Source organism: Tachypleus tridentatus, chromosome 13, assembly GCF_004210375.1.
Source record: "Tachypleus tridentatus isolate NWPU-2018 chromosome 13, ASM421037v1, whole genome shotgun sequence".
NCBI classification, from domain to species: Eukaryota; Metazoa; Arthropoda; class Merostomata; order Xiphosura; family Limulidae; genus Tachypleus; species Tachypleus tridentatus.
Genome location: NC_134837.1, coordinates 185,009,506 through 185,024,948, shown reverse-complemented (window position 1 = coordinate 185,024,948; position 15,443 = coordinate 185,009,506). Strand labels below are relative to the sequence as shown.

Sequence of the window (15,443 nt, the reverse complement as noted above, 5' to 3'; positions counted from 1 at the left end):
CAGCTTACCTCCTGCAGTCCATAATATCACCTATAACATTATGATGGCTTCAGACCTCATGGATACAAGAATAAATGGCCTTTGCTTCGCTCACGTTATAACACTATGTACGAACTGATAAAGTTTAATACAACCCCCCCAAAAAACTGTTTTAATATATCCTCTAACCCAGTGATCCTCTATCAAAATCATTCACAGAATAATATATAATGAAGTGCTGCCCAAAAATCAGGACTTCTGATGCAGGACAAGAACACTATAAAGAGTCGATTTTATATAACCACCAACTGAACTCAACACGACTTACTTTTTACTAGAAAGGTCAAAGGTCTCAAACTTTTCCATTTGAAACAGTAGGAATGTGTGTAACTGTAAATGACATTATAATCAAAGTGAATTCACATAAAATAGCAACTGTTTGTCACAGCATCTGTCGCATATACAGAAAGAGATATTTTAATATAGGAGTTCAGGCTCAACGTTTATGTAAGACTTACGTCCAGGTTGCTCGGCGATATTTGTTTGTTTGTTGTCAAGCTTAGAGCTACACAATGGACTAGCTGTGCTGTGACCACTGCTGGTATTGGAAACCATTTTTTTTTGAAAAATACAGATATAAAGAGTAGCAGTTATAGTCGACTTTTCAGAGGGCTCTATATAGAATATATAAAACCAGTTATTTCTTAATAAACTAAGGCTTACAAAGAACTGTGACCGCTGATGTCACTCTCAGTTAATAAATAAATAAAATAATGAAGAGCACTTTGTTGTACTCTTGGTTTAATTTCTTTCCTCAGTCAACGAACACAAAAATATCTACTCTGATCTTCAACTTAAGGCCACGTGGAATATTCTAAAGAATTCAGGAGAATGGCAATACGTACGGATGGCCAGCCCTTTTAATTACGTGTGTTATTGTTTGCATGTAACCTACCGGGGTTAAATAAACAAAACTGAAACCTTATCAAACCACGAATAAAATTCTCATTGACGTAGTCCAAGATTTTTCTGGGGGTGGTGATGTCTATCTGCCTTCCCTCTAATCTTACACTGATAAATTAGGGACGGCTAGCGCAGATAGCCCTTGTGAAGCTTCGCGCGAAATTCAAACTAGAATAAAATATATATATACACAAAAACGTTCTCACCATTGTATAATAATGTCTCGTGAACACGTGAAAACGAAGTGTAACGTTTCGTCGGCTGTGCGGGTGAAATGTTAATGTTCGTCTATTTTTACTTAAACAACTCAAAGTCCTACTTCTGAAAGAACAAATATTTGTTCGGTTTTGATTTCAAAACGATTTGTTGTGTGTTTATTTTTTATCTCGGAAACACGTTACACAACAGTATATAAATGTGTATGAAAATAAATCATAAATAATTCATAACACGTACGAACCTTAGAATTTCAGTCGTCTCTAAGAAATTTGACTTTATGTTTTTCTAGTAGTTAGAGCGATCATAAACAGACCAACTCGTGTTTTTATAATAGTAAATGATATCATGAACAGACCAACTCATATTTTCCTACTAGTTAGTGTTATCATGAACAGAGCAGATCGTGTTTTTATAGCAGTTAGTGTTATCATGAACAGACCAGCTCGTGTTTTTATAGTAGTTAGTATTATCATGAACAGACCAGCTCGTGTTTTTATAGTAGTTAGTGTTATCATAAACAGACCAGCTCGTGTTTTTATAGTAGTTAGTGTTATCATGAACAGACCAGCTCGTGTTTTTCTAGTAGTTAGTGTTATCATGAACAGACCAGCTCGTGTTTTCATAGTAGTTAGTGTTATCATGAACAGACCAGCTCGTGTTTTTCTAGTACTTAGTGTTATCATGAACAGACCAGCTCGTGTTTTTATAGTAGTTAGTGTTATCATGAACAGACCAGCTCGTGTTTTTATAGTAGTTAGTGTTATCATGAACAGACCAGCTCGTGTTTTTCTAGTAGTTAGTGTTATCATGAACAGACCAGCTCGTGTTTTTCTAGTACTTAGTGTTATCATGAACAGAGCAGCTCGTGTTTTTATAGTACTTAGTGTTATCATGAACAGACCAGCTCGTGTTTTTCTAGTAGTTATTGTTATCATGAACAGACCAGCTCGTGTTTTTACAGTAGTTAGTGTTATCATGAACAGACCAGCTCGTGTTTTTCTAGTAGTTAGTGTTATCATGAACAGACCAGCTCGTGTTTTAATAGTAGTTTCCATCAGTTAGACGTTAGAAGCTGGTGTAGCTTAGAAAAATGAACCTTTGTTGATTAAAGTGGAACCAGTTAGACGTTAGAAGCTGGTGTTAGCTTAGAAAAATGAACCTTTGTTGATTAAAGTGGAACCAGTTAGACGTTAGATGCTGTTTTAAACTGTTCGTACCACAAGCTCAACCCACCCATCTGCGTAGTGCAAATAAGAATTATTTTCCAAATGAAATATCCTTATCTTTCCCATTTACCAACCAGTCTGTGACCTCACAGACAGGAACTCGTACTGATAACAGTTTAGTCCCTGTAATTTGATATATTTTGGACAAAAACAGCCACGAATAACCTTAAAAGGCATCTGTTGACAAAGTAGTTAATTATTTTTATATATAGATAGTTTATCCCATGTTTGCCGTTTAAAATTGCGCTTTAAGGCGAAATATTTGTTTATTCTTTGAACTTTGTTTTCGAAAATGTAATATTTCTTCTTTAAATTAAGGGTTATTAAACCAAGAACACTTTGATATCGGTTTTGTTAAAATCTGATTAATTTAAGAGTTATTACTTAATTATATAATATTCAACGACTATTTAGTTTTTATAACAATATTTTTGTTTGTTTGTTTGGGAATTTCGCACAAAGCTACTCGAGGGCTATCTGTGCTAGCCGTCCCTAATTTAGCAGTGTAAGACTAGAGGGATGGCAGCTAGTCATCACCACCCACCGCCAACTCTTGGGCTACTCTTTTACCAACGAATAGTGGGATTGACCGTCACATTATACACCCTCACGGCTGGGAGGGCGAGCATGTTTAGCGCGACGCGGGCGCGAACCAACAATATTTTAAAAATAATAGTTGTGATAAGTTTCATTACGTATATCAGTACGAGTGTTTCGATGTCTAAACAGATGATTGTTGTACCAGGCTTTTGTAATATTGTTGACGTCACCTTACTCAAAGCTTTCGAGTTTTTCTCTTTATGCAATATTGTTGCTACTAGAGGCCTAGGTATTTAAAGGGATTTTGTCACGTGCTATAAGTATAGTAACATCCCGTTTTGTACTCAGGAAAGGTTTCTGAGAAGGGAGATCTGAATGAATTGTCTCAAAACAGTCAATTTAACATTAAATTATGGAGATATGTAGCTGAATGACGTATATGTACTTTATTTAGGTACTGGTACATTTTAAGTTACTCACTTTAATATCAGAATTGCTGAAAAAAAGCAAATTTTATTAGCTTTCAATCTTGTTTGGGTACATAGCCACCAAGTAGAAAATCAAACCCCCCTCTGCCACGCCTTCTTGACACATCCCCTCTTTCAGGGTTTGTCAAAACAAGTAGTTTTCTCTTACGTATCGACAGAGTTTCGTCCACCAAATGACGTATATATTACATTAATTACCATATAGGGATTTGTAATTCACTTCCTCTGAAACTGACCCCCACATTCACACACTGGAACGTATATGGATGGAGTTGGAACGGTTCTTCCTTCCGTCGCTAGAAACGCCAGAAATATTATAATAGCTGCGAAACATTGTCTAGTGTCCTTTGTTGCATTATTTTATTAAATAAAACTTATTTAGTCCACCACTACCAATACTATAAATAAGTAGTGTTAGAGAGTTACAGATTTTTATATTTTTGTTTTCTGTATCTCTCACACAGAAGACTATCTCAAGGTAATAAGATCTCTATAAGGAATCAACTTAAAGCGAGGTGGCGGTAAACGGTGTCTTGTGTCCACTTTACATATGATAACGAGGAAGTTAACAAACCAAGTTACGTAAGAGATGATTAGACCTAGTCTGGGTGATTATTAGTTTATCCGTAAGGGTAATATTTAAAGTGAGTTCACTGTGTTATTCTAATAACCGAGGTAAGGAGAATAATTTGTCTTGTTAAAAGGTGTTCTAATTTAATTGAACCAGCGTGTGTGAACTGTGGCAAAAAGGATAAAATTAAAGTTCGAGATACGATTGTAGTAACCCACGAAATAACGTAACTGAATTATAAATTTCGAGATACAATTGTAGTAACCCACGAAATAACGTAACTGAATTATAAAGTTCGAGATACGATTGTAGTAACCCACGAAATAACGTAACTGAATTATAAATTTCGAGATACGATTGTAGTAACCCACGAAATAACGTAACTGAATTATAAATTTCGAGATACGATTGTAGTAACCCACGAAATAACGTAACTGAATTATAAATTTCGAGATACGATTGTAGTAACCCACGAAATAACGTAACTGAATTATAAATTTCTGAGATACGATTGTAGTAACCCACGAAATAACGTAACTGAATTATAAATTTCGAGATACAATTGTAGTAACCCACGAAATAACGTAACTGAATTATAAATTTCGAGATACGATTGTAGTAACCCACGAAATAACGTAACTGAATTATAAATTTCGAGATACGATTGTAATAACCCACGAAATAACGTAACTGAATTATAAATTTCGAGATACGATTGTAGTAACCCACGAAATAACGTAACTGAATTATAAATTTCGAGATACAATTGTAGTAACCCACGAAATAACGTAACTGAATTATAAATTTCGAGATACGATTGTAGTAACCCACGAAATAACGTAACTGAATTATAAATTTCGAGGTACGATTGTAATAACCCACGAAATAACGTAACTGAATTATAAAGTTCGAGATACAATTGTAATAACCCACGAAATAACGTAACTGAATTATAAAGTTCGAGATACGATTATAGTAACCCACGAAATAACGTAACTGAATTATAAATTTCGAGATACGATTATAGTAACCCACGAAATAACGTAACTGAATTATAAATTTCGAGATACAATTGTAGTAACCCACGAAATAACGTAACTGAATTATAAATTTCGAGATACGATTGTAGTAACCCACGAAATAACGTAACTGAATTATAAATTTCGAGATACGATTGTAATAACCCACGAAATAACGAAACTGAATTATAAATTTCGAGATACGATTGTAGTAACCCACGAAATAACGTAACTGAATTATAAATTTCGAGATACGATTGTAATAACCCACGAAATAACGTAACTGAATTATAAATTTCGAGATACGATTGTAATAACCCACGAAATAACGTAACTGAATTATAAAGTTCGAGATACGATTGTAGTAACCCACGAAATAACGTAACTGAATTATAAATTTCGAGATACGATTGTAGTAACCCACGAAATAACGTAACTGAATTATAAAGTTCGAGATACGATTGTAATAACCCACGAAATAACGTAACTGAATTATAAATTTCGAGATACGATTGTAGTAACCCACGAAATAACGTAACTGAATTATAAATTTCGAGATACAATTGTAGTAACCCACGAAATAACGTAACTGAATTATAAATTTCGAGATACGATTGTAGTAACCCACGAAATAACGTAACTGAATTATAAATTTCGAGATACGATTGTAATAACCCACGAAATAACGAAACTGAATTATAAATTTCGAGATACGATTGTAATAACCCACGAAATAACGTAACTGAATTATAAATTTCGAGATACGATTGTAATAACCCACGAAATAACGTAACTGAATTATAAATTTCGAGATACGATTGTAATAACCCACGAAATAACGTAACTGAATTATAAAGTTCGAGATACGATTGTAGTAACCCACGAAATAACGTAACTGAATTATAAATTTCGAGATACGATTGTAGTAACCCACGAAATAACGTAACTGAATTATAAAGTTCGAGATACGATTGTAATAACCCACGAAATAACGTAACTGAATTATAAATTTCGAGATACGATTGTAGTAACCCACGAAATAACGTAACTGAATTATAAATTTCGAGATACGATTGTAGTAACCCACGAAATAACGTAACTGAATTATAAATTTCGAGATACGATTGTAGTAACCCACGAAATAACGTAACTGAATTATAAAGTTCGAGATACAATTGTAGTAACCCACGAAATAACGTAACTGAATTATAAAGTTCGAGATACGATTGTAGTAACCCACGAAATAACGTAACTGAATTATAAATTTCGAGATACAATTGTAGTAACCCACGAAATAACGTAACTGAATTATAAAGTTCGAGATACGATTATAGTAACCAACGAAATAACGTAACTGAATTACTTATTCACAGACTGTGCACTAAGAAACAGAGTAGAAAAAATAATTTGTCTTGTCAATTGGATGTTAAAATAATGGAACTAGCTCGTGTAGACGTTTGATAAAAAACAAACAAAAACAACTTACAGCTCTAGATGCAACTTTGATAACCAATAATATATATATAGAGAGATAGATATATTTATTTTGCTACATTTGGATATCTAAAGAGTGACGCCTGTCAGTTTTAGGTTTTTCTTCCACTTTTCATTTATGGTTTGATTATTAGTATAGAAAAGTAAGTTTCACACAAAGGCACTCCTCAGTTTAAATTGCTATATGTCAGAGTTTGATCTCTCTGGTGAGTGCATAATCTTGGTGTTGCTTTGTGTTGAATCAAACTTTCGCGAAAGAGATACGAGAACGCATGCGTTCGAACAATTGCTTTATAAGTAACCTTTTGTTTCTTACTTTTTAAGTTTACAGAATATAGAACACATAGTCTATAAGTAACCACTTGTTTTGTTTTTTACTTTCAAGCTTGCATAATATAGAAAGAATGACCAATAAATAATCTTTATTTTCTTACTGTTAAGCTAACAAAGTATGTTGTATTTTGTTAATTGTTTCAGCGTTATGTTATTCTGTTTTCCGCTTATGAAGTATAATTCTATCCTATGTGTTGTAATAAAGTTAGGCCTAGTAAGAACTGTACGATATTTAACCCCAACAGCAATAAATAATCTTTTAGTATAACATATTTTGAAATCGTGCCTTTTGTTACAGTTTCTACTCATAATGAAATATCTGAAATTGATTCGTAACAGCCTTTAATAATAATGAAATACATAAATAACTTGGAAATTGATTCGTAATGTGCTATAATAATGACGAAATAATGACTTTGAAATTGAGTCGTAAAATGTTATTATAATGATGACAATTATAAATGGCTTTGGATTTGAGTCATTCTATAAGAACGTCGAAAATGATAAAACTTCAGTGTTTGATTGATGCTCGACACGTTGTTAGGTTGATTAATGTTTGCAAACAGTCACAGTGCCTGCTATTTTATATCCGTATATGTTGTTAAGTATAAATAATGTTCTTGTCATTTTTATTGACTCGACAGGTTAGGTACATTACTACCTCGTAAATATTGTTATTTTTAATAGTCAAACTAATAGAAATCCGAATAATCAGATGACATAAGATTTATGTAAGCACTTTCCTTGAAGACAGCACACAAAAAGTAAATAAAGATGAATTATCAGATTCACTACTTGTTAAAGTGTAAACACATTATGTTCACCGTAATGAGTAGAAGACAGTTCATGACACCATACATGTAAAAAAAACATAGAAATGATATTCATTCGTATTTATTTGAGGTATTAGTTATTCTGTTTAATCAGCAAAAGCCATGTCTAATTTAATCCGTGATGACGAGAAAACCCACTTGTAGAGAACAATATATATGTAAAAACGGTTGGTATGGATTGAGAAAATTTCATATAGAGGAGCGAACAACGTTTCGACTTGCTTCGGTCATCGTCAGGTTCACGGCAGGCGTGTTTCTAGCCACGCATCAGTCGTTTAGAGAATGGTGTTTCTACTCGCCGTAGGAGAGGGAAGAGTGAACCTGACGATGACCGAAGAAGGTCGAAACGTTGTTCGCTTCTCTACATAAAATTTTCTCAATCCATACCAGCCGTGTTTACATATATATCATGTCTAATTTAGCCTAATATGCTTTACTCGCCAGGATCAGTATTTAAAAAACTTACATTTTACACCACTCTTTCGACAGAAATGGGTAAATAAACATGTTGATTATTATACTCATAGAACTGAAATATTTTCAAAATAAAACAGTAAACTGTGAATAAAATCAGAATGACGTTATTTGTCAACTAGTTGGCCTGACATGGCCAAGCGCGTAAGGCGTGCGACTCGTAATCCGAGGGTCGCGGGTTCGCGCCCGCGTCGCGCTAAACATGCTCGCCCTCCCAGCCGTGGGGGTGTATAATGTGACGGTCAATCCCACTATTCGTAGGTAAAAGAGTAGCCCAAGAGTTGGCGGTGGGTGGTGATGACTAGCTGCCTTCCCTCTAGTCTTACACTGCTAAATTAGGGACGGCTAGCACAGATAGCCCTCGAGTAGCTTTGTGCGAAAATCCAAAACAAACAGTCAACTAGTTTATCAAATATATATAAAACATTCAACTAGTTTATCAAATATATATAAAACATTCACTGTCCAAACCAGACCCATGACCTTTTATCTCATGTCTGTTATACTGTGGGAGGCAATGACATATACACATCATACTAACTGTTTTTCTTAAATATATATATACGATTGTGTCAGTCATAACTTCTGTTGGATAAAAAAGTGTGTTATGGTCAAGCATAGCCTCTGTTTGATAATAATAAACCTGTTGTGGTCAAGTATATCTTCTGTTTGATAATAATAAGCCTGTTGTGGTCAAGCATAGTCTCTGTTTGATAATAATAAACCTGTTGTGGTCAAGTATATCTTCTGTTTGATAATAATACACCTGTTGTGGTCAAGCATAGCCTCTGTTTGATAATATTAAACCTGTTATGGTCAAGCATAGCCTCTTTTTGATAATAATAAACGTGTTGTGGTCAAGCGTAGCCTCTGTTTGATAATAATACACCTGTTGTGGTCAAGCATATCGTCTGTTTGATAATAATAAACCTGTTGTGGTCAAGAATATTTTGTTACCTAAAATGAAAGTGGCATAAAACAAAACTATACTTCAAATATCAAAGTGTATAATGAAGATAGTAATATCTTTGAGTGTGAAAAACACATTACGAAGTTTGATGCGAAACATGGATACTTACGTCAATTAATAGTATGTGTAATGTGATTGGTAGAATATTTTAATCAAAACAGAAGTGAAAGGACGTACAATCACGTGAAGTATATCTGCTTAACAAGCATGCTTTTACAGAAAGAATAGATAAAACACGTTTTGTTTCCACGAGTTGTATTATCAGTAATGTTGCTTTCTTTGAGTATCTAAGATGCTCCTTATTAGCACTTTGTGAGCTCAGCAGATAGCCCGATATGGCTTTGCTATAAGAAACACACACACACACACCTTATTAGCAATATTTCAGAGACGGCTTTTACTTTTGTGTCTCAGCGAGTTTTTTGAAGTACTCCAAACAGAAAGTAAGTTGGAAACATACCTGCCCCAGAGTCTTCGGTTTAATATGGCGAGATGACTTTTCTACATATCAGATTATTCAAGCCACGTCCTTGGTTCAGATATAAATTACTCGCACGTCTTACATTTGTAAGCCCCCACCACATGTCTGAAAATGTCATTTCTAGCATTTTGACTCTATACTGCTTTGAAGATTTAAAATGTCACGTGTGTGAAATATATATATATATATATATGTATAGGGCTTGTTCAATTAAAAATGCAAAGATAATTCTAGCAATATAATCGCAGTGGTTGCCAAGCCAACGGAATAACAGTGTAACTGTGTCGTTATACATATCATCACACATAATTCTTGACAGATGTTTTTCTGTTATTGTTTCCAAGTCATTTCATGAACCTAGACAGCCAGACAGAAAGATATATAAGTAGACACAGAATTAGGTAGAAAGACAATTGTGTAAGGAAATAAACAAAGGTATAGTAATATTGTTGCCGTACATATAATACATATATATATAGAGAGAAAGAGTGTATGGCTTAGAGCAGTAATATCTACATTAACTGTCATAAGCTGTGTAATTATTACTGGTGTAACTGTGTTTTATATATCTCGTTGCGAAATCGTTTAACACGGACGAAAACAAACGAAACGTGAGAGAAACAAAGAAACATTGGGAAATGATGACTATAGGAAGATAAAAATGACTTGTAAACTGTTAATTGAATTAGCTAGGTTTTAGAATACAAAATCGTAATATTCTGTTGGTTGACGCTATAGAATATTCGTTGTTTTTATATTACTACACAAATCAACAATGTATTATAACAATATAAATATGACTATATATTTATGTTGTAAGAAACGTTACTAAAACAATGTATTATAATAATAGAAACATCACTATATATTTCTGTTGTGAGAAACGTTACTAAAACAATGTATTATAACAATAGAAACATCACTATATATTTCTGTTGTGATGAACGTTACTAGAACCATGTATTATAACAATAGAAACATCACTATATATTTCTGTTGTGATGAACGTTACTAGAACCATGTACTATAACAATAGAAATATGACTATATATTTCTGTTGTGAGAAACGTTACTAAAACAATGTATTATAACAATAGAAACATCACTATATATTTCTGTTGTGAGGAACGTTACTAGAACCATGTATTATAACAATAGAAATATCATTATATATTTCTGTTGTGATGAACGTTACTAGAACCATGTACTATAACAATAGAAACATCATTGTATATTTCTGTTGTGATGAACGTTACTAGAACCATGTACTATAACAATAGAAATATGACTATATATTTTTGTTGTAGGAAACATTACTAAAACAATATATTATAACAAGAAAAACATAACTATACCTCTCTGTTGAAAGACACATAACTAAAACAGTGTATGCTATCATAAAGTTTCAGCAGTTAGGGTTTACTAAATGTTGAATATTCTAATATTTAGACTTTACTATGTGTGAAACTTTTCTTACAGAATATAAACTAGTTTTTAATGAAATTTTTAAACCAATTTCTAATAACGATTTAATCGATATTTGAAACGTCTTTTCAGCCAGTTAAGTTCAGTAAGGTGTTTACTTCAGATAATGTTTGGATATCAAAAGTGTTATTCTATCAGTTGCTTTGATTCCAGTGATGTTTGGTTTAAGTCTCAATAGTTGATTAGTTTGATTCCAGTGAAGTTTGGTTTAAGTCTCAATAGTTGATTAGTTTGATTTTAGTGATGTTTGGTTTAAGTCTTAATAGTTGATAAGTTTGATTTTAGTGATATTTGGTTTAAGTCTCAATAGTTGATTAGTTTTATTCCAGTGATGTTTGGTTTAAGTCTCATTAGTTGATCAGTTTGTTTAAGTCTCAATAGTTTATTAAGTTGTTTCTAGTGATGTCTGACTTAGGTCTCATTAGTTTGATACAACTGATGTATGGCTTAAGTTTGTTAGGTTATTTCAAGTGATGTCCGTTTAAAGTCTCATTAGTTGATTAGTTTTGATTCTAATGATGTATCATTTAAGTCTTGTTATTTTGGCTAATGTGATAGCCACTTTTAAGCTCTAGATAATTTTTGGATAGCGTTGTATTATACAACACTCTTTTAATATTAGTTAATAATGTTCAGGGACTCACCTTCAGTAGGAATATACACTTCTGTTGAATCCGTCTTTATAGGTTGTCAGATACTTCAATATTATCATACCGATGACAGTCTATGTGCGCAATCCTAGGTTTAGGTTGTGGTTTTCGTTTAATCCTCTAAAGCACCCAGTCTATCCAACCTGTACCTCACGACGTTGCCTTTCGTCTGACCGCCTTTCACAGTCAGTGATTGGATAAAACAAATCTCGGGACAGACATCTGGTCCACCACAGGTCTGACGATATTCCGAGTTTCCCGGGGGAGTTTCAGAGGTAGGAAGCTATGATAAGGGGTAAGTAAGCCACTGTAAATGTGTGATATAATTCTACTCTAATGACACTTCACAGTCACCGTAAGGAAACATTTATTCGAAGATAGCACTGACTTTTTTTTTACATTTCGCGCAATCACTCTAAAATGATGCTATCATACTCTCTATACCATAGTGAAGTCAGGCTTATAGATGTTGTATCTAAAGCTTTTAATTTGTTCCGAATTTCCCGCAAAGCTAACTCATTGACTAACTGAATTTTAGTTTGATGAAAACGAACTTGAAACATATTATTTATAAATATTGTCAGTCAAGTTTAGTCGTCTAGAGAGACAGCGGTAAGGCTGCAGGCTTACGGAACTGAGATCCACAGTTTGATTCACCGAGGTGGCCACAGAAGATAAACCAGTGTGCCATTTCTCCAACAGAAAGAAAGAACTTGGTTTTGGCTTTGTTGTAAAGATACTTTGAATTTAATTTACGTCAACGTGAGAACCGTGACTGTTACCTCATAAAGTGGCATCGTAGAACCAGATACGAGGAAACAAATTTATGTGAAGATCCTGGCGTTTAAAAAACTGAAAAGGCAAGCAGATAAACTCAATGTAACATAAACATTATGGATTTGTGGTTAACATGTTTAAAACGATAAAGATAGCATCAATTTCAACATAATGCGTTTTTATGCAGGGACTTAAGAGCTTTATATACTTAACTTATTTCGACCCTTTTATCACGATACATAAAATTTTTATTAGTTTAGATTTATGGCTAAACCTTTTCTCTGCTGAAATTACATTTTATTTTTGAACCCAGATGGCGCCACACATGAAAATCTTACGCATATTTTATCTTATCGACACTGAAGAAAGTTGGGTTAATTTCTTTTGGTTTTATTCATTGGTGTCATTTAACATTCCGTGATAAAACATCCAAACCAACATTATAGACTGTTAATATTACGTTTCTAAGTTGAATTCGTTGTCAGAATTTTTTATTTCACTCCCAAATATTTCAGTGTTTAAAATCGCTTGTGGTTATTTCAATTATAAACAACAGATTTCACTGGAATTAATATGGTTTTCATTCTTGTGAAAGTTTATTATTTTTACATATTATGTAGACACAGGTATCAGACATTCATTTTACTATACAAACGTGCGTATAGTTAGTTCGTATCATTTTATCTAGATTCCCCTTTGAGGCTCGGCAGTAAGTCTCTGGACTTACAATGCTAAAATCATGTTTCTATACTATACCCTTGTTGGTCAGAGCACAGATAGCTAGTTGTGTAACTCTATGTTTAATAACAAACCACCCAAATGTAGAAAGAATAAAAACTAGAAATACTGATTAGGGTAAGCACTACCGCTTTCAGCTTCAATGTTTTATTTAAGGACATTCCTCATATTCTAAAGGTAATAATTTATCTAATTTTTAAAAGTAAAATTACTGATTTGTTTTAACGAGTTTTTTTTGTTTTAATGGAAAGCCACAATGGCTTGTCTCCTACATCTGTCGCAGGGAACTGAGCTTTGGATTTTAACGTTTTAGTATGTAAAAAATGGCCAACTGCTTAGGGGCAATCGACTTGTAATCTGAGGGTCGCGGGTTCGAATCCCCGTCACACAAAACATGCTCGCTCTTTCGACCGTGTGACGTTATAATGTGACAGTCAATCCGACTATTTACAGGTATTAGAGTAGCCCAAGAGTTGGCGGTGAGTGGTGAAGACTCGCTTCCTTTCCTCTGGTCTTACACTACTAAATTAGGGACGAATAACATAGATAGTCCTCGTGTATCTTTGCACGAACTTCAAAAAACAAAGAAACCAATAGTCTGTAAACTTGCATCTTATCAAATGAGGGACCTGTCCTCTTAAAAGTAAAATAAAAGTTGCATTTTATAAGTACTATCATTAGATCTTGCAAAACTGGTCATCCATATTTTTCGTAGTGTAGTAACGTGCGGACACTTTAATAGATATTGTTTATTAATAGGGAGAAAAAAGATATTCACTCTGGACTAACGGAACGTAGAGTTGATACAGGGATAGAGAAAACCGTACACACTTGTGATGATCTAGCTTTTATACGTTTTATAACCTGTGACCTTTCATCAGAAACTATCCCACAGAACCCATTCAGTCAATGTGATATTTTTTTCAAGACATGGATTACTATCAGATTCACGCCTTCACGTCAGTCAGGCTAACATTTTCTTGGCAGCACGAAGTTCTTCGAGTGTTAGAGCCGTCACTTATGGTCAGGTTCAACTTGCATAAGGGCTACTTTGAATAATTATAATCCCTTGAGATTTTAGTGATTTGATCTCTACTGAACATAGAGGTTACACATGAGTGCCTCAACCAAACAATTCAAGCGGGCATTGTAACATGCTATTTGAGGCTATTTGAAATCTATGTTTTAACTTCAGAGATTATCTAATATATTTTACTAAAAAAAGGTAACTTGTTTCAGTGAATATTAGTAAAAACCAGAACATTCATGTTTATTTCTTAATATTTTAAATTCCCTTGGACAAGTGATTGTCAAACCGGCCACGATGATTAGACAAGTGACAAATGATAGCTAAACCGACCATGTTGACTAGAAAATGAACAGCCAAACCAACCATGATGACTAAACAAGTGACATATATATGAGTTATACCGGCCATATTGACCAGACAAGTGACAAATGACACCCAAATCAACCATGCTAACTTGATAAGTGACAAATGACAGCCAAACAAGCCACGATGACTAGCTAAGTGACCTATATATGAGTCATACCGGTCATGTTAACTAAACATTGACAAATGACAGCCAAATAAGCCATGATGGCAGGTCAATATATATATATATATACGTTATTTTATTTATATTAGTTACCATTGAAAGTAACTCAGTCCTCGAATTTATCACAGGTAATAATCAACGTTTTGTGTACCAGTGTATCTTCCACACAGAACCAAGAAAATAAAATACTGTTTGAGTAATACTTAGTCTTCTGTCACTTTATTATTAGCATTGGGTGCATCATAATTCGAACTGTCAACTTCTGTGATTTCACTACGTGTTTCTAATAGATGTTTCTAATCACATCACTTTGATTTTCACAGGATTGAAGATGAGAGTGTAGTTAGTGAAGGACTATGTTTTTTTATGATTGGATAGTAATTAGATTGACTGGATGTCTATCATTGCTTAATTGGATGAGTTATGCCTGTCTAAAGCTGTAAAGTAGATTGTACATCGTGTGATGTTATTGGGTTTATCGTTGAAAACAACGTTAAAAATTAAAGGCCTGAAAGTGACGTTTGGGTGTAAACTTAGTTGTTATAAGTTTATATGGTTGTTTTCAGTTTTGTGTACATCTGAATAGTTGATGTATAATGTATGATGCAGATGTATTTGTAGTTTAGGAATCTCGATAAATATAG

The 15,443-nt window shown here is 33.6% G+C and overlaps 1 protein-coding gene across 1 annotated transcript in view; it reads right to left on the bottom strand.

The window, feature by feature from the left end:
* Nucleotides 1–11,876, bottom strand: part of LOC143238131 (protein Wnt-5b-like) — a 158,529-nt gene extending 146,653 nt beyond the window's left edge. Inside the window, exon 1 of the mRNA XM_076478096.1 lies at nt 11,720–11,876. The gene's annotated coding sequence lies outside the window, so the exon portion shown is untranslated. The remainder of the gene's footprint in view (nt 1–11,719) is intronic.
* Between the last annotated feature and the right edge of the window lie 3,567 nt (nt 11,877–15,443).